The following is a 19,479-nucleotide window of genomic DNA, read 5'->3' on the forward strand; positions in this document are numbered from 1 at the left end:
TTGACCCCAGCAGAGAAAAATTATATCATAGTGGAGAAGGAGTGCTTGGCAATTAAGTGGGCCTTGGAATCCCTACACTACTATTTGTTCATTTTGGTTGATAATAGACCTCTCTCCCCTCATCTGGATGAGCAGTGCAAAAGGGAGGAATGCTCAAGTCACCAGATGGCTCCTGTCCCTACAAAACTTTAGGTTCTCAGTGGAACATCGGGCGGGGAAGTCACAGGGAAATGCAGATGCCCTGTCATGGGCCCCCTGTATGGTGAAAAATGTTCAACCCTACAAGTTTGAATGGGGGATATGTGAGACAGTGACCGGGGTCATATGCGAAGGTTGCTGTGTGTCTCCCAGAAGGCACACACAGGTGTATTGAGGACAGGGGAATGCATTGCAGTCATATGCATAGCTGTGATTGCAATGCAGAATAAAAGGGAGTGTTGGCTTTGGGCAAGCTATTTGCCCAAGGCAAATTTAAGAAAACCTGCTCTGGGCTTTTACTTTTTTAAACGGACTACAGTGGTAGTGTGTAAGTCTGTTTCCTCGTCCCCAGCCCAGGTTTTCCATGTGGCCAATGGCCAGAGGTTCTTTGCTAAGAATCCCTGCAGCAGAGGGTTGGATTTGTCAGTTTTGGTCTTGCAAGCAGGCAGAGCAGTAGGGTCTGCAGAGCTCAGCCTGTGTGAGGCAACACAGGGTCAAGCAGAGCCAAAAGGCATGGCACCCTCAGCATACACGGCGGTGCAGTCATTCACAGTAACCTGTCACGGACTGTCTTGTTTCCCGGCTGCAATCTGGAGGATACCATTTGTTTTGCTTGTATGTTTTTGGACATTAAACCTACATTTACTTTGAACTTTCCTGGGTCACTGTCTCATCACTGCACAGCGTGAACACCACTTCAATACTCCTTATAAATTCTAAATTCTTACACACAATCAGAGCAACCAGGGTCAGAGGCAGCCAAACAACCCCAAAATATCTTTTAACCTCCACCATATTTCACTGTAACTACTGTGTGCTTTTATTTTTAGGCCTTTTACAGTGAACAGTAGAATTATGTGCTTTACCAAAAAAATCAATCTTGGTCTCATCTGTCCACAAGATGCCTTCTAGTCCTCTAAAAATAGTGGCGGCAACCTGCTGTCCCTCTATAAATTGTGAGGGCCGCCTGCTGGCCCTCCATGTTTCAAAGTTTACAGCATTAATACGAAAAAGAAAATTTGTCCACCTCTGATAGGTAAATTATGTTGCAGTAGCAATATACGGCTATGCAAAGCATAGCCGTCTGCTGACCCTCCAAAAATGCTTAGTGAGGACTGGCTGCTGGACCTCTAAAATTAGAGTGAGGGTGGCCTAGTGGCCCTCTGACAATAGTTAGGGCCACTTGCTTGCCCTCTAACAATAGTAAGGGCCGCCTGATGGCCCTCTACAAATAGTGGTGGCCGTTTTATGGTCCTGAAATAAAAAAGTGACTTTAATAAATAAAACAGGATGTGTCTGATCATGTCTCACACATCACATTCATGTAGAATGTTTTTTTCACCATTGAAAGCAAGGCAAACGTGCAAAAATGCAGCAAAAACACTATGTGTGAACATAGCTCATGGCATGGAGAAGTATTTTTTTCTTTTATTTATTTTGACTTATATACAAGTCATTATCCTGGAAAGAATATTTCTTAACATATTTACAGTCAAATCCATTTTAACCCTGCTGTGGAACCATGGGGTCATAGAGACCCCATGGTACCAAAGCAGTGATTTTTTCATGGTTCCACAGCAGCATTAAGTGCAGTTTTGTATGTTTTATTGTCAGTCTGTAAAAGTGTGTAATACTCTATATTGTTTCCAGCAGTGACCTGGGATTCAGAGATGCTGCCAGGGGTCTTTTCCATAGTTTTTCCATGCCAATTCAGCACAGTTTTCATCATTTTCAGCAATTTTTAGACCACTTCTGGACCTCAAGGGGGGCAGCCGGAAAAATGCTTGAATTTCCCTTTGACTGCCATTATACTCGTTACTCGGGTCGAGCACCCGAGCATTACGATTTGCTCAACTCGAGTAATGAGTACACGAGCATTTTAGTGCGCACTCATCTCTAATAACACTTATCACAACAGGGGCAGAGTCTGATGAGCCCACACTCAAAATAGTCACAGGAATATTAATCACCAAGTTATAAAACCTTCAGTGCAATTAAACAATAGCACACAGCTGAACATGTAACACATAGTGGAATTTAGCATTTGAACCCTTTCCTATTGCTGTTCTCAGATCACATAGCAAAAACCTGCTGGTATTTTAGTTAAAAAAAAGTTATCTTTTACATTTTAAAAATTACAAAGCAGCTGATAAAACATTTGGGCACCTTGCATGGTAAGTACCTAATAGTACCCCCTTTTGAAAGTATCACAACTTGTAGCCAGCCAAGGCTTTCAATTCTTGCTTGAGGGATTTTCACCCATTCTTCCTTGGAAAATTCTTCAAGTTCTGTGAGATTCCTGGGTCATCTTTCATGCACTGGTATTTTGAGGTCTAGCCACAGATTTTTGATGCTGTTCAGATTAAGGGACTGTGAGGGCCATTGGAGAACCTTCAGCTTGCGCATTTTGAGGTATTCTATTGAGGGTTGTGATGTGCATTCAGTATCCATTTGTAGACGCCATCCTCTTTAGCATTTTTACAGATGGTGTTATGTTTTGCATCCAGTATTTGTTCACATTTTTATTTTTTTTCATATTATAAAAATAACCTTTAATTTTTTGCTTGTTGTCAGAAGCTTTATTCACTGCTAAAAATGAAAAACAAAATTTGCACACTAAAAAATACACAATATATATGATAAAAGGGCTTAAGTAATTCATGCACTCAATTCACATTTGTTCATACAAAATATATAGATTTTTTTATAACCGAATGCATTAAATTATTATTCTGAAAGCCTTCCTTTCCCACCAATATATATTCTTAACAGCCCATTCCCTGTTTAGGTTCTATTCACACATGGCTTCCTTTTAAAGGACAATTCCACATAGTCATTGACTTTATGGTACACTATGCTAATGCGCAAAGATAATGGAAACCTTAACTGAGCCCTTGATAGTCGCTCATAATGCAAGTGTGAGCAGAGCCTAAAATTTACCAGGAATATACATTCTCATATTTCTGCGTGGTAGGATTGGGAATCAATAAGTTGTACATTTAGGTGTGAAAGTAGTGTGGACCAGTGGTACGAAACTGATCGACTTCTATCTATAAAGGTGCCCGAACACACAAGAAAGAGGTCGGCCGATGGCTGGTTCCATTGACAGCTAGCCCTCCCAACTCCTCAATATACATGAATGCTCTGCTCATAGAAGGGATAGAAGATAAAGCTGCTGTCAGACAGCCCTGGCAGAGTCTAATCTACCCTGAATGTGTAAGGATCTGCCAGATACTTACGTAAGGGAAGAGGCGGAAGCTCCCATGTACATGAGATGGGCAGCTGATCCCATCAAAATCAGTGGTGCAGACAATTATAATGGACACGTGACTGTTCCACGGGCATAATTACCAGTTGGCATAATGGTCCTACCATAATGAGAATTTGTTCAAATTTAACTGAATCCATTCTTCTCTCTACCCATGAAATGTTCCCGATGCCATTGGCTTCAACACAACACCAAAGCCTTTTTTTTCTTGACTTCCAATATTATACTGCATGATATACTTATAGACTGATTATTTTTATCACTATACTGTCTTAATAGCAAATTCTTACATGAAACATGGAAGTTTATTAATATTCCCTGCTTTGTCTGATATAGACTACCTTGCTACACTTTACTTTTTGTGAAAAACCCCTACCACTTTTACCTACTTGATTTTAACCCCTTTTTAATCCTCTTATATGTCCAACTTACTCTCTGCTTCATGTCTTTTTACATTTAATCTTTAATTAAAAAATATATATTTTATACTCTTTTGAGTGGTCTTTTTCTGGGTACTTTGTACCCTGACTTTGGTTGTATATGTTAGTTGAACCCACCTGTAATTTATCTTTAAATGATGAGAAAACCCCTATAACTATGTTTATATGTCTCTTGGATATTTTTATGGTCATAGTTATTCCTGTGTTATTCACAGCTTCCGATCCAAAACAAACTCGCAGTTTCAATCTTGAGGTAATTAATCTATCGATCTGAATATGGTGCTGAATCTTACAGCAAAACAGAGCTGAAGGCACATAGGGTGCTTGAGGAACTGCTGAGAGAACAGGAACCTGAAGCAGTGGGCATGTGTTGTGAGTTCTGCTCTTGGGTTCCCTCCAGTAGTTGTAGGTGGGAATGCAGTTGTCTCTGAGTCGCAGTCCTGGCCAGGTGTATCTGCTGATTGCAGTTCTGACTGGGATATATAGGTGTGCAGGATTCAGTAGTCCTTTCCAGTTGTCAATGTATCTTCTGAAGTGTTGGATCACTTTCTGGCTTCTCCTGCTTAGCTGCCAATTCAGCAAAGATAAGTGTCTGGTTTTTGTTTCTGTGGCACACATGCAGTGTGCTTATATTCTGTGCTATTCATTTGTTTTTCTCTTGTCCAGCTTAGACTGTGTCAGTGTTTTCTCAGTCTTGTTGGATTCTCTGGAGATGCAGATATACTCTCCACATCTTTAGTTAGATGGTGGAGTTTTTGTATTTTCTGCTGTGGATATTTTTGTAAGGATTTTTAATACTGATCGCTTAGTATCCTGTCCTATCCTTTCCTATTTAGCTAGTGTGTGCCTCATTTGCTAAATCCTGTTTCCTGCCTGCGTGTGTCTTTTCCTCTACTACTCACAGTCAATATTTGTGGGGGGCTGCCTATCCTTTGGGGTTCTGCTCTGAGGCAAGGTAGAAATTCCTATTTCCATCTATAGGGGTATTTAGTCCTCCGGCTGTGTCGAGGTGTCTAGGTTTTGTTAGGCACACCCCACGGCTACTTCTAGTTGCAGTGATAAGATCAGGGCTTGCGGTCAGTATAGTTACCACCTACTCCAGTGAAAGTTTTCATGCTGCTCCAAGGTCACCTGATCATAACAGTACAACTGGCCAATAATGAGTTAAATGCATCTCAGAAGAAGGGAAGAAAGGTCTTGAGCCATTTTTTTTCTTCAGTCTACTTTGTCTTCTCCTCCCTCTTTATCTCTGGGTGACTGAAGAGCCTTGTGCTAGCATGAATGTTCAGGAATTAGCTTCTCGTGTAGACCAGCTTGCTGCTAGGGTACAGGGTATTTCTGATTATATTGTTCAGACTCCTGTTTTAGAACCGAAGATTCCTACTCCTGATTTGTTTTTTGGTGACAGGTCCAAATTTTTGAGTTTTAAAAACAACTGTAAACTGTTTTTTGCTTTGAGACCTCGATCCTCTGGTGATTCCATTCAGCAGGTAAAAATTGTCAACTCCCTGCTGCGTGGCGACCCGCAGGATTGGGCATTTTCCCTGGAATCTGGGAATCCGGCTTTGCTTGATGTAGACTCCTTTTTTCAGGCTTTGGGATTGTTATATGATGAACCTAATTCTGTGGATCAAGCTGAGAAGACCTTGTTGGCCCTGTCTCAGGGTCAAGAGGCGGCAGAATTGTATTGTCAGAAATTCAGAAAATGGTCTGTGTTGACTAAATGGAATAATGATGCTTTGGCGGCAATTTTCAGAAAGGGTCTTTCTGAATCCGTTAAAGATGTTATGGTGGGGTTTCCCACACCTTCCGGTCTGAGTGATTCTATGTCTCTGGCTATTCAGATTGACCGGCGCTTGCGGGAGCGCAGAACTGTGCGTACCGTGGTGTTATCCTCAGAGCAAATTCCTGAGCCTATGCAGTGTGATAGGATTCTGTCTAGAACGGAACGACAAGGTTTTAGACGTCAGAATAGTTGTGTTATTATTGTGGCGACGCTTCTCATGTCATTTCTGTCTGCCCTAAGCATACAAAGAGGATCGCCAGTTCAATTACCATCAGTACTGTACAACCTAAATTTCTGTTATCTGTGTCCTTGATCTGCTCATTGTCATCATTTTCTGTCATGGCGTTTGTGGATTCAGGCGCCGCCTTGAACTTAATGGACTTTGAGTTTGCCAAGCGTTGTGGTTTTCCCTTGCAGCCTTTGCAGAACCCTATTCCTTTAAGGGGCATTGATGCTACACCCTTGGCTAAAAATAAGCCCCAGTTTTGGACACAGGTGACCATGCGCATGGCGCCAGTCCATCAGGAAGATTGTCGATTTCTGGTGTTGCATAATTTGCATGATGCTATCGTGCTGGGTTTTTCGTGGTTGCAGGTACATAATCCTGCGTTGGATTGGAAGTCCATGTCTGTGACTAGTTGGGGTTGTCAGGGGGTTAATAATGATGTTCCTTTGATGTCAATCTCCTCTTCTTCCTCTTCTGAAATTCCAGAGTTTTTGTCTGATTTTCAGGATGTATTCGATGAGCCCAATTCCAGTTTCCTTCCACCGCACAGGGACTGCGATTGTGCTATTGACTTGATTCCAGGCTGTAAGTTTCCTAAGGGTCGACTTTTCAACCTGTCTGTGCCTGAACATACCGCCATGCGGAGCTATATTAAGGAGTCTTTGGAGAAAGGGCATATTCGACCATCTCCTTCACCGTTGGGAGCGGGGTTCTTTTTTGTTGCTAAAAAAGATGGTTCCTTGAGACCCTGTATTGATTATCGTGTCTTGAATAAGATCACGGTCAAGTTTCAATACCCTTTACCTTTGCTTTCCGATTTGTTTGCTAGGATTAAGGGAGCTAGTTGGTTTACTAAGATTGACCTTCGGGGGGCATATAATCTTGTTCGTATTAAGCAGGGTGATGAATGGAAAACTGCGTTTAACATGCCTGAAGGCCATTTTGAATACCTCGTGAAGCCATTCGGACTCTCTAATGCTCCATCTGTTTTTCAGTCCTTCATGCATGATATCTTCCAGACTTATCTTGATAAATTCTTGATTGTATATTTGGACGATATTTTGATTTTTTCCGATGATTGGGAGTCTCATGTGCAACAGGTCAGGATGGTATTTCAGATCATTCGTGACAATGCTTTGTTTGTGAAAGGGTCTAAGTGTCTCTTTGCGGTGCAGAAGGTTTCTTTTTTGGGCTTTATTTTTTCTCCCTCGTCTATAGAGATGGATCTGGTTAAGGTTCAGGGCATTCATGATTGGATTCAGCCCACATCCATCAAGAGCCTTCAGAAATTTTTGGGTTTTGCAAATTTTTATCGCCGTTTCATTGCTAATTTTTCCAGTGTGGTTAAACCCTTGACCGATTTGACGAAGAAAGGCGCTGATGTGGCGAATTGGTCCTCTGCGGCTGTCTCTGCCTTTCAGGAGCTTAAACGTCGATTTACTTCTGCTCCGGTGTTGAGCCAACCAGATGTTTCTCTTCCATTTCAGGTTGAGGTTGACGCTTCTGAGATTGAGGCAGGGGCCGTTTTGTCTCAGAGGGATCCTGTTGGTTCCTTGATGAAACCGTGTGCCTTCTTTTCCCGTAAGTTTTCGCCTACTGAACGCAATTATGATGTCGGCAATCGGGAGTTGTTGGCTATGAAGTAGGTGTTTGAGGAATGGCGACATTGGCTTGAGGGAGCTAAGCACCGTATTGTGGTCTTGACCGATCATAAGAATCTGATTTACCGCGAGTCTGCCAAACGGCTGAATCCTAGACAGGCTCGATGGTCCTTGTTTTTTTCCCGTTTTTGATTTTGTGGTCTCTGTTGTGAATTCTGTGGCCAAGCTCCCTCCTGTGGTCGTGAGTGGTACTTCGGCTGGTTCTGTCTATGAGCTTCCTTTGGTGGATGAGAGTGGTACTGCGGCTTCTGAGTTTCCTTCCTCAGGTGATGAGGTTAAGTCGTTAGGTGCTGCTCTATTTAACTCCACATAGTGCTTTGATCCTGGCCTCCAGTCAATGTTCTAGTATTGGTCTTGCTTTCTCCTGGATCGTTCCTGTGGCCTGTCTATCCTGCATAAGCTAAGTTTTGCTTGTGTTATTTTTGTTTGCTATTTTTTCTGTCCAGCTTGCTATATTGGTTTTTCTTGCTTGCTGGAAGCTCTGGGACGCAGAGGGAGCACCTCCGTACCGTTAGTTGGTGCGGAGGGTCTTTTTGCCCCCTCTGCGTGGTTGTTTGTAGGGTTTTGTGTTGACAACAAAGCAATCTTTCCTATCTTCGGTCTGTTCAGTAAGTTGGGCCTCACTTTGCTAAATCTATTTCATCTCTGCGTTTGTATTTTCATCTCAACTCACAGTCATTATATGTGGGGGGCTGCCTTTTCCTTTGGGGTATTTCTCTGAGGCAAGCTAGGCTTATTTTTCTTTCTTAGGGCTAGCTAGTTTCTCAGGCTGTGCTCGAGGCGCATAGGACTGGTCAGGAGCGCTCCACGGCTACCTCTAGTGTGGTTGGATAGGAGTAGGGATTGCGGTCAGCAGAGTTCCCACGTCTCAGAGCTCGTACTATGTTTTTGGTAATTGTCAGGTCACTTTGTGTGTTCTGAATCACCAGTTCATAACAGTACTGGAGGCCCAAAGTACTAATGCTTCTCAATAGAGGGAAAAGAGAAGTTCTGAGACCATTTTTTTTTCTTTGCACGGTGTTCTGTCTTTCTTTTCCCCTTTACATCAGGGTGGTTCAGAACACAGGTGTGGACATGGACATTCAGGGTCTGTTCTCTTTGATGGATAATCTCGCTATAAATGTACAGAATATTCAAGATTTAGTGGTTCAGAATCCTATGTTAGAACCTAAAATTCCTATTCCTGAGTTATTTTCTGGAGATAGAGCTAAGTTTTTGAATTTTAAAAATAATTGTAAACTATTTCTGGCTTTGAAACCCCGCTCCTTTGGTGACCCAGTTCAACAAGTTAAGATCATTATTTCTTTATTACGTGGCGACCCTCAAGACTGGGCATTTTCCCTTGCGCCAGGAGATCCTGCATTTTGTAATATTGATGCGTTTTTTCTGGCGCTCGGATTGCTGTACGATGAACCTAATTCAGTGGATCAGGCAGAGAAAAATTTGCTGGCTCTGTGTCAGGGTCAGGATGAGATAGAGATTTATTGTCAGAAGTTTAGAAAGTGGTCCGTGCTCACTCAATGGAATGAATGTGCTCTAGCAGCTATTTTCAGAAAGGGTCTCTCTGAAGCCCTTAAGGATGTCATGGTGGGATTTCCTATGCCTGCTGGTCTGAATGAGTCTATGTCTTTGGCCATTCAGATCGGTCGACGCTTGCGTGAGCGTAAATCTGTGCACCATTTGGCGGTATTATCTGAGCATAAACCTGAGCCTATGCAGTGCGATAGGACTTTGACCAGAGTTGAAATGCAAGAACACAGACGTCAGAATGGGCTGTGTTTCTACTGTGGTGATTCCACTCATGCTATCTCCGATTGTCCTAAGCACACTAGGCGGTTCGCTAGGTCTGCCACCATTGGTACGGTACAGTCGAAATTTCTTTTGTCCGTTACTTTGATCTGCTTTTTGTCTTCCTATTCTGTCATGGCATTTGTGGATTCAGGCGCTGCCCTGAATTTGATGGACTTGGAGTTTGCTAGGCGCTGTGGGTTTGTCTTGGAGCCCTTGCAGTGTCCTATTCCATTGAGAGGAATTGATGCTACGCCTTTGGCCAAGAATAAGCCTCAGTATTGGACCCAGCTGACCATGTGCATGGCTCCTGCGCACCAGGAAGATATTCGCTTTCTGGTGTTGCATAATCTGCATGATGTGGTCGTGTTGGGGTTGCCATGGCTACAAGTCCATAACCCAGTATTAGATTGGAAATCAATGTCTGTGTCCAGCTGGGGTTGTCAGGGGGTACATGATGATGTTCCATTTCTGTCTATCTCATCATCCACCCCTTCTGAGGTTCCAGAGTTCTTGTCTGATTACCGGGATGTATTCGATGAGCCCAAGTCCAATGCCCTACCTCCGCATAGGGATTGTGATTGTGCTATCAATTTGATTCCTGGTAGTAAGTTTCCTAAGGGTCGACTGTTTAATTTATCTGTACCTGAGCACGCCGCTATGCGGAGTTATGTGAAGGAGTCTTTGGAGAAGGGTCATATTCGCCCGTCATCGTCGCCATTGGGAGCGGGGTTCTTTTTTGTGGCCAAGAAGGATGGTTCGCTGAGACCTTGTATTGATTACCGCCTTCTAAATAAAATTACGGTCAAATTTCAGTTCCCCCTGCCGCTGCTGTCTGATTTGTTTGCTCGGATTAAGGGGGCTAGTTGGTTCACCAAGATAGATCTTCGTGGTGCATATAATCTTGTGCGTATTAAACGGGGCGATGAATGGAAAACAGCATTTAATACGCCCGAAGGCCATTTTGAGTACCTGGTTATGCCATTCGGGCTTTCTAATGCTCCATCAGTGTTTCAGCCCTTTATGCATGACATCTTCCGAGAGTACCTGGATAAATTCCTGATTGTATACTTGGATGATATTTTGGTCTTCTCGGATGATTGGGAGTCTCATGTGAAGCAGGTCAGAATGGTGTTCCAGGTCCTGCGTACTAATTCTTTGTTTGTGAAGGGGTCAAAGTGTCTCTTTGGTGTTCAGAAGGTTTCATTTTTGGGGTTCATTTTTTCTCCTTCTACTATCGAGATGGACCCTGTTAAAGTTCAGGCCATTTATGATTGGACTCAGCCAACATCTCTGAAGAGTCTGCAGAAGTTTCTGGGCTTTGCTAATTTTTATCGTCGCTTCATCAATAATTTTTCTAGTATTGCTAAACCGTTGACTGATTTAACCAAGAAGGGTGCTGATGTGGTCAATTGGTCTTCTGCTGCTGTGGAAGCTTTTCAGGAGTTGAAGCGTCGTTTTTCTTCTGCCCCTGTGTTGTGCCAACCAGATGTTTCGCTTCCGTTCCAGGTCGAGGTTGATGCTTCTGAAATTGGAGCAGGGGCTGTTTTGTCGCAGAGAAGTTCTGATTGCTCGGTGATGAAACCATGCGCCTTCTTTTCCAGGAAATTTTCACCTGCTGAGCGAAATTATGATGTTGGCAATCGAGAGTTGCTAGCCATGAAGTGGGCATTCGAGGAGTGGCGTCATTGGCTTGAAGGAGCTAAGCATCGCGTGGTGGTCTTGACTGATCACAAGAACTTGACTTATCTTGAGTCTGCCAAACGGTTGAATCCTAGACAGGCTCGTTGGTCGCTGTTTTTCTCCCGTTTTGACTTTGTGGTTTCGTACCTTCCGGGCTCTAAAAATGTGAAGGCGGATGCCTTGTCTAGGAGTTTTGTGCCCGATTCTCCGGGTTTGCCTGAGCCGGCGGGTGTTCTCAAAGAGGGGGTAATTTTGTCTGCCATCTCCCCTGATTTGCGGCGGGTGCTGCAAAAATTTCAGGCTAATAGACCTGACCGTTGCCCAGCGGAGAAACTGTTTGTCCCTGATAGGTGACGAATAAAGTTATCTCTGAGGTTCATTGTTCGGTGTTGGCTGGTCATCCTGGAATCTTTGGTACCAGAGATTTGGTGGCTAGATCCTTTTGGTGGCCGTCTCTGTCGCGGGATGTGTGTTCTTTCGTGCAGTCCTGTGGGATTTGTGCTCGGGCTAAGCCCTGCTGTTCTCGTGCCAGTGGGTTGCTTTTGCCCTTGCCGGTCCCGAAGAGGCCTTGGACACATATCTCTATGGATTTTATTTCGGATCTCCCCATCTCTCAAAGAATGTCGGTCATTTGGGTGGTTTGTGATCGCTTCTCTAAGATGGTTTATTTGGTACCCTTGTCTAAATTGCCTTTCTCCTCTGATTTGGTGCCATTGTTTTTCCAGCATCTGGTTCGTTTACATGGCATTCCAGAGAACATCGTTTCTGACAGAGGTTCCCAGTTTGTTTCGAGGTTTTGGCGAGCCTTTTGTGCTAGGATGGGCATTGATTTGTCTTTTTCCTCGGCTTTCCATCCTCAGACAAATGGCCAGACTGAACGAACCAATCAGACCTTGGAAACATATCTGAGATGTTTTGTTTCTGCTGATCAGGATGATTGGGTGTCCTTTTTGCCTTTGGCTGAGTTCGCCCTTAATAATCGGGCCAGCTCGGCTACTTTGGTTTCGCCGTTTTTCTGCAATTCTGGGTTCCACCCTCGTTTCTCTTCAGGGCAGGTTGAGTCTTCGGACTGTCCTGGTGTGGATACTGTGGTGGATAGGTTGCAGCAGATTTGGACTCATGTAGTGGACAATTTGACTTTGTCCCAGGAGAAGGCTCAACGTTTCGCTAACCGCAGGCGCTGTGTGGGTCCCCGACTTCGTGTTGGGGATTTGGTTTGGTTGTCATCTCGTTATATTCCTATGAAGGTTTCCTCTCCTAAGTTTAAGCCTCGTTTCATTGGTCCATATAGGATTTCTGAGGTTCTTAATCCTGTGTCTTTTCGTTTGACTCTTCCAGCTTCTTTTTCCATCCATAACGTGTTCCATAGGTCATTGTTGCGGAGATACTTGGCACCTGTGGTTCCATCTATTGATCCTCCTGCTCCGGTTTTGGTTGAAGGGGAGTTGGAGTATATAGTGGAGAAGATTTTGGATTCTCGTGTTTCGAGACGGAAACTCCAGTATCTGGTTAAGTGGAAAGGTTATGGTCAGGAAGATAATTCCTGGGTCTTTGCCTCTGATGTCCATGCTGCCGATCTGGTTCGTGCCTTTCATGTGGCTCATCCTGGTCGGCCTGGGGGCTCTGGTGAGGGTTCGGTGACCCCTCCTCAAGGGGGGGGTACTGTTGTGAATTCTGTGGCCAAGCTCCCTCCGGTGGTCGTGAGTGGTACTTCGGCTGGTTGTCTATTAGCTTCCTTTGGTGGATGAGAGTGGTACTGCGGCTTCTGAGTTTCCTTCCTCAGGTGATGAGGTTAAGTCGTTAGGTGCTGCTCTATTTAACTCCACCTAGTGCTTTGATCCTGGCCTCCAGTCAATGTTCTAGTATTGGTCTTGCTTTCTCCTGGATCGTTCCTGTGGCCTGTCTTCCTGCATAAGCTAAGTTTTGCTTGTGTTATTTTTGTTTGCTATTTTTTCTGTCCAGCTTGCTTTATTGGTTTTTCTTGCTTGCTGGAAGCTCTGGGACACAGAGGGAGCACCTCCGTACCGTTAGTTGGTGCGGAGGGTCTTTTTGCCCCCTCTGCGTGGTTGTTTGTAGGGTTTTGTGTTGACCGCAAAGCAATCTTTCCTATCTTCGGTCTGTTCAGTAAGTTGGGCCTCACTTTGCTAAATCTATTTCATCTCTGCGTTTGTATTTTCATCTCAACTCACAGTCATTATATGTGGGGGGCTGCCTTTTCCTTTGGGGTATTTCTCTGAGGCAAGCTAGGCTTATTTTTCTGTCTTAGGGCTAGCTAGTTTCTCAGGCTGTGCTCGAGGCGCATAGGACTGGTCAGGAGCGCTCCATGGCTACCTCTAGTGTGGTTGGATAGGATTAGGGATTGCGGTCAGCAGAGTTCCCATGTCTCAGAGCTCGTCCTATGTTTTTGGTTATTGTCAGGTTACTTTGTGTGCTCTGAACTTCAAGGTCCATTGTGGTTCTGAATTACCTGTTCATAACAGTGGAGGCTTCAGTACCTTGTTAAATGGAAGGGTTATGGCCAGGAGGATAATTCTTGGGTTTTTGCCTCTGATGTCCATGCTGCTGATTTGGTCCGTGCCTTTCATCTGGCTTATCCTGATCGTCCTGGAGGCCCTGGTGAGGGTTCGGTGACCCCTCCTCAAGGGGGGGTACTGTTGTGAATTCTGCTCTTGGGTTCCCTCCAGTGGTTGTGGGAATGCAGTTGTCTCTGAGTCGCAGTCCTGGCCAGGTGTATCTGCTGATTGCAGTTCTGACTGGGATATTTAGGTGTGCAGGATTCATTAGTCCTTTCCAGTTGTCAATGTTTCTTCTGAAGTGTTGGATCACTTTCTGGCTTCTCCTGCTTAGCTGCCAATTCAGCAAAGATAAGTGTCTGGTTTTTGTTTCTGTGGCACACATGCAGTGTGCTTATATTCTGTGCTATTCATTTGTTTTTCTCTTGTCCAGCTTAGACTGTGTCAGTGTTTTCTCAGTCTTGTTGGATTCTCTGGAGATGCAGATATACGCTCCACATCTTTAGTTAGATGGTGGAGTTTTTGTATTTTCTGCTGTGGATATTTTTGTAAGGATTTTTAATACTGACTGCTTAGTATTCTGTCCTATCCTTTCCTATTTAGCTAGTGTGTGCCTCATTTGCTAAATCCTGTTTCCTGCCTGCGTGTGTCTTTTCCTCTACTACTCACAGTCAATATTTGTGGGGGGCTGCCTATCCTTTGGGGTTCTGCTCTGAGGCAAGGTAGAAATTCCTATTTCCATCTATAGGGGTATTTAGTCCTCCGGCTGTGTCGAGGTGTCTAGGTTTTGTTAGACACACCCCACGGCTACTTCTAGTTGCGGTGATAAGATCAGGGTTTGCGGTCAGTATAGTTACCACCTACTCCAGTGAAAGTTTTCATGCTGCTCCAAGGTCACCTGATCATAACAGGCATGCTCCCTACCTCTGTCTTGTCTAGGTCCACGACCTTCCCTCCCTTGTCAATCTGCCCACAAGAAAAATTTTGGCAAGTTAGTTAGGTTATGGAAGATTTTAAGAAAGTGCCACAGCAGATCAAGGGAGATAATCTCAACCCTGGAGAAAGACGAGCACTCAAGGAACTCAAATCCTTAAAAAACATAGTTATTAAGGCAGCTAGCAATGGAGGAAATGTCGTTGTCTGGCCAACTGACAAATATGAAAAAGAAGCTTTCAAACAACTTAAAAATAAAGAATATTATACCATCCTTCCCTCCAATCCAGTTTCTGTCTTCTTTCATCAATTACATCAGATATTGCATCAAGCCTTTGAAAAAGGCATTATCCCTAAAACGATTTTGGATGGTCTGACAGTCAAATTCCCCAAAATTCCAACTCTATACTTGCTCCCAAAAATGCACAAGGACCCATTTGATCCCCTTGAGTCATCCCATAGTCTCTGGCATGGGAGGGCTTTGTGACCCTATATGCAAATTCATTAATCATTATCTCAAACCAATGGTTAGGACTCTGCCCTCCCATGTCAGAGACTCTGCGGCTGTCTAGGTAAGAATTGATGGTATATCTCTCGAATTTGATTTATGTCATGGATATATCAGAAGCTGCAGACAGTCGCACTGAATCTAGCTGCAGAAGGTCTCTGCGCTTGGCTTTTCAGACATATTCTTAACCCATCTGACTTTTTGATCCAGTGGCAACCTTTCTTCTGCTCTAATTGACACACCTGGTGTTTATAGACTCCCAGACTGCTGCTGGGAATCACGGGTGAGATTTCCATTTTCCCCTGTTGAGGCTTGGAGCTACAGGAGTCAGCTATTTTCCTCTTTGGTGTTGCTTGGGGATGTTTGTGTTACATCTCTGAGTCTACTCAAGGTAAGTGTTCCCCATGTTTGTCTATACCAGCTGTCTTTAGTGATAGTAGGGATTGACTAGTGCAAATCCCATCCTTCGCTAAGCAGCTCTTATTGCCAGGGTCAGACAGGGATTAGGTTCCTGCTCAGCGATAGGTGCAGAACCTATTTAGGGATGTTTAAGGCAGACAGGGTGATTTTAAATCTGACTTGTGGTCTCCACTCCCCCCTTTCCTAGTGTTGGACTCCCTTCCCCACATCCCTTTTTGAAGTCGGCCATTTTGGATCCAACTTTATTTTTTCCAATGGCAAGACGGTCATGTGACACATCAAACTTATTGAGAATTATACAAGAAAAACAATGGTGTGCTTGGTTTTAATGTAACTTTATTATTTCATGAGTTATTTACAAGTTTCTCTTTGCTTACAGCCATTGACATGTTGTAGAAGTTAACATGTGAGGAGCAGATAGAAATTGTGTTGATGTCTGGTGAATGCAGCACCTGGGTAATTGCAGCAGATTTCAATGCAAGACACCCTATGCAAGAAAACTGTCACCATTCCCATTTTATTTAGGTGTATCCATATAAATGGCCCACCCAAAAAAGTTTGCCTCATCACTTAACATAATCTTCTGTGTAAACTGAGGGTCCTGTTCCAATTTTTGTTTTGCCCATTCTGCAAATTCAGCGTGCTGATCAGTCGAACATCCCCTCGGCGGATATTAGCTACTCACAAATGGCACCCTTACAAAATCCAGCTGCTGCAGCATCTCAATGAGGATGACCCAGATCGACGCACTGAATTTGCAGAATGGGCAAAACAAAAATTGGAACATTCAAATGGTGATCAATACACAATATGGACTGATCTAAGGACATTATATCCTGTAACTCTGCACGTGATGGGATGTCTGTGAGGATGAAGACACTTTCCGTGTGAATTGCCTTATTTTGTTAATAGCGATGAGACATGTTTTTCCCTTGCTTTCTGCATTATTATGATGTGCCCATCCCTCAAACGCGCAATTCATGCTAGACAGCCCAGGAATTTACAGGAACAGGAGTCTTTTTGCCAAGAAGAGTGAGCAGCTTTACCATCTAAGAAAATAAAGAACCTCATTCACCTCATCCACAACAACCACAAAAGACCTCAACCTGTCATTGATGTTAGAGGGGGCAACACACAGTATTAAGAAATGGGGTATGTAAACTTTTAATTAGGGTCATTTGTATGTTTTGGGTGATCATTATGATTTAAAAAGAGAAAACACAGTAGTTCGACAATAAATGGCTTCACCCAACCACTAACCATGAGTGGAGAAGTTTTGATGTTATCATTCATAATCTCGGAAAAAAAGGCCAAAAAAGTAAACATTTTGTAAACTTTTGAGCACAGCTGTATTTCATTTTTTTTAATAGGTGTCATATATTTAATATTCTAGTTTTAAAAAAGGGTGAAAATAAACCACTATCAATGTATGGTACTATAAATTTGAGTTCTGATCAGAATCTGATACATTGTTATTTCCATCCTTCTGCTTTGGGATCTTGTGGGACTCTATGGGGGCAATTGAGCAAAATAAAATACTAGGGCAAAATGCTTTGAAATGTTGCAAAATTTTTGAACAACAAGCAGTTGAGCGAATGTTTTGTGACTTTTCTACGTGTTTTCATGCGAGGTCTCAATGGGGAGGCAAAAGTGTGAGACAGGGTGTCAAATTCACAAAAAGTATAGGCATTTTTTACACCAGAAATGCTACACCAATCGTTGACTAGAGTAACATTTTTGGCGAGACACACGCCACTTAATGACTGTGCATCTTCTCATTGGCGTGTGCATTGTCAAAAATGCTACTACATTTTTTATGAATTTGACACCCTGACTCGCACTTGCTTCTCACCGTTGTCGCCTATTTTGGCAGGGGCACGTCAAACTCACATCTCTTCATCTCATGTGATGAATTCATCACATCATACCTTAACCAGCCCTTATTAAAATTGGCATGCACAATACCAGTCTTAATGAGACAGTCCCTATATCTTGAAATTCTATGTTAGAAAACAAGTGAGTGACAGATTTTCTGGATTATTGGATACAGGATGAAAATAATTTTGCAGCACATATACCAAATCTACTGTATGAACTTTCAAACTAATCTTCTGTTATAAGTAATTAAAATATATTCCAATACTTGTACTCCTTTAAAATAATCCCAGTTAGTCCCGATTGTTGAATTACACATTAAAAAGTATTTGCTGCACATAACTTTGGATTACAAACATGCACAATGTACCAAAAAGAGTCAAATGCTGAATATTAATTAGAACGTGTAATGGAAACAAAATGCACACAATCAATCATTATTACTTGAAGCCTAAAATACAATAATAAAGCATAAACATAGTATGTGCACAAATATATGATCTATACATAAGTTGCCCCTTACTCTCTATAATGACTCCTTAAAAAAACAAATACATTAAGACCTGTTCTTTGTCAGAATTTGCCCAGAACGCATAATAAGTATCCGCAATTCACAATTCATCAAGCAGATAAATTACCTCTAAAGTAAAAGAATAAAAGTAATTAAGGATGATATCATACCTTAAGGCTTGTTGTCGTGCTCGATCAATGAAGATAATTAATAATTGATGATATTCATTAGTTTTTTTTCTTCAAAGCAGCGAGAAAAGAAAAACACATTATTTACACATTTCAGACTGTAGAGCAAGTAATTCAGATGTAGTCGGTCAATTTGTTTTCACTGCAAATGTTTATGATTGTAATTAAAGATATATCATTTATACCTGACATGCTGCATTTGCAAGGCTTGACAAAATAGGATAATATAAAGAAAATATATTAAAATTACAATTTCTCACACAAATTAAATATGGTAAAAAAAAAAAACTTGCCGAGACACTTTTTTTCTTTCCCAGAAACCAGATCAAGAAGATGTCAATATTTCTTGAGTAGATCCAACCTGTTAGACGGGAAAAGGCCAAACTTTTTGGTATTAAAACAAATAGATTTTCCAGACGAATATTCCAATAAATTTTATTCCATATTGTAAAAATTGGCATTTATGATGAATGGAATCATGATGTAGTTCCCTACATGTTTCAGACTTAAAAAAATCCGTAGACATAATCCATTAAAGTATGCCTGGTTCTACTGCAATATATTGGAAGTTTTTCATACTTACTGCCTGGATTAACGTTTGTCAGCGGCACTGCCTAGGATTTACCGGACTCCTGTCTCCTTTCATTTTTACTATATGGAATCAAAGTTTTTTAAATATATTAATCAAGAATCGGCTGGAAAATTGTCTACATGTCATGCAGTCTTTGGCCACAAGGGACAGGAGTGGGACTTCTGTGCTGAGAATCATTGAAATCCTCAATCAAGGTGAGCAGGACTATACCTGTTTGCACTTTTTGGTATTGTCTGAGTTTGAGGCCACGTGCACACGTTGCGGAAAGTGGTGTGGATTTTTCCGGCCTGATTTTGGTAAATCCGCAGGTAAACCGCTCTGAGGATTTCTTGCGGAATTACCACGGATTTACAACGTTTTTTTGAGGATTTTGTGCGGATTCCACCTGCGGTTTTACACCTGTGGATTCCTATTATGGAGCAGGGGTAAACCGCTGCGGAATCCGCAAAAGAATTGACATGCTGTGGAATTAACAATACTACGTTTCCGCGCATTTTTTTCCGCAGCATGTGCACTGCGGATTTTGTTTTTCACAGGTTAACATGGTACTGTAAACTCATGGAAAACTGCTGCGAATCCGCAGCAGCCAATCGGCTGCGGATCCGCAGCAAAATCCGCAATGTGTGCACATACCCTGAGAATTTTCCAGATGACAACAAAAATACTTGTGGTTTGTTGGAGATTCTGCTTCAGTTTTACTTGCTCCTTTTTCACATATCTCAGTGCCACTAGAAAATTGATAACCGCAACAGTCCCGGTGCCACTAGAATTCGATAGCAGCAATAGACCCGCTGTTCTCATAATAGTAGCCATAGTTATTTAGGCCTGGTTCACATTTTTACTATCGGAAAATAAAAACTAAATTCCTGCAAGAGACAAATCTGACAAA

This window comes from Ranitomeya imitator, chromosome 5 (assembly GCF_032444005.1).
Source record: "Ranitomeya imitator isolate aRanImi1 chromosome 5, aRanImi1.pri, whole genome shotgun sequence".
Lineage (NCBI taxonomy): Eukaryota > Metazoa > Chordata > Amphibia > Anura > Dendrobatidae > Ranitomeya > Ranitomeya imitator.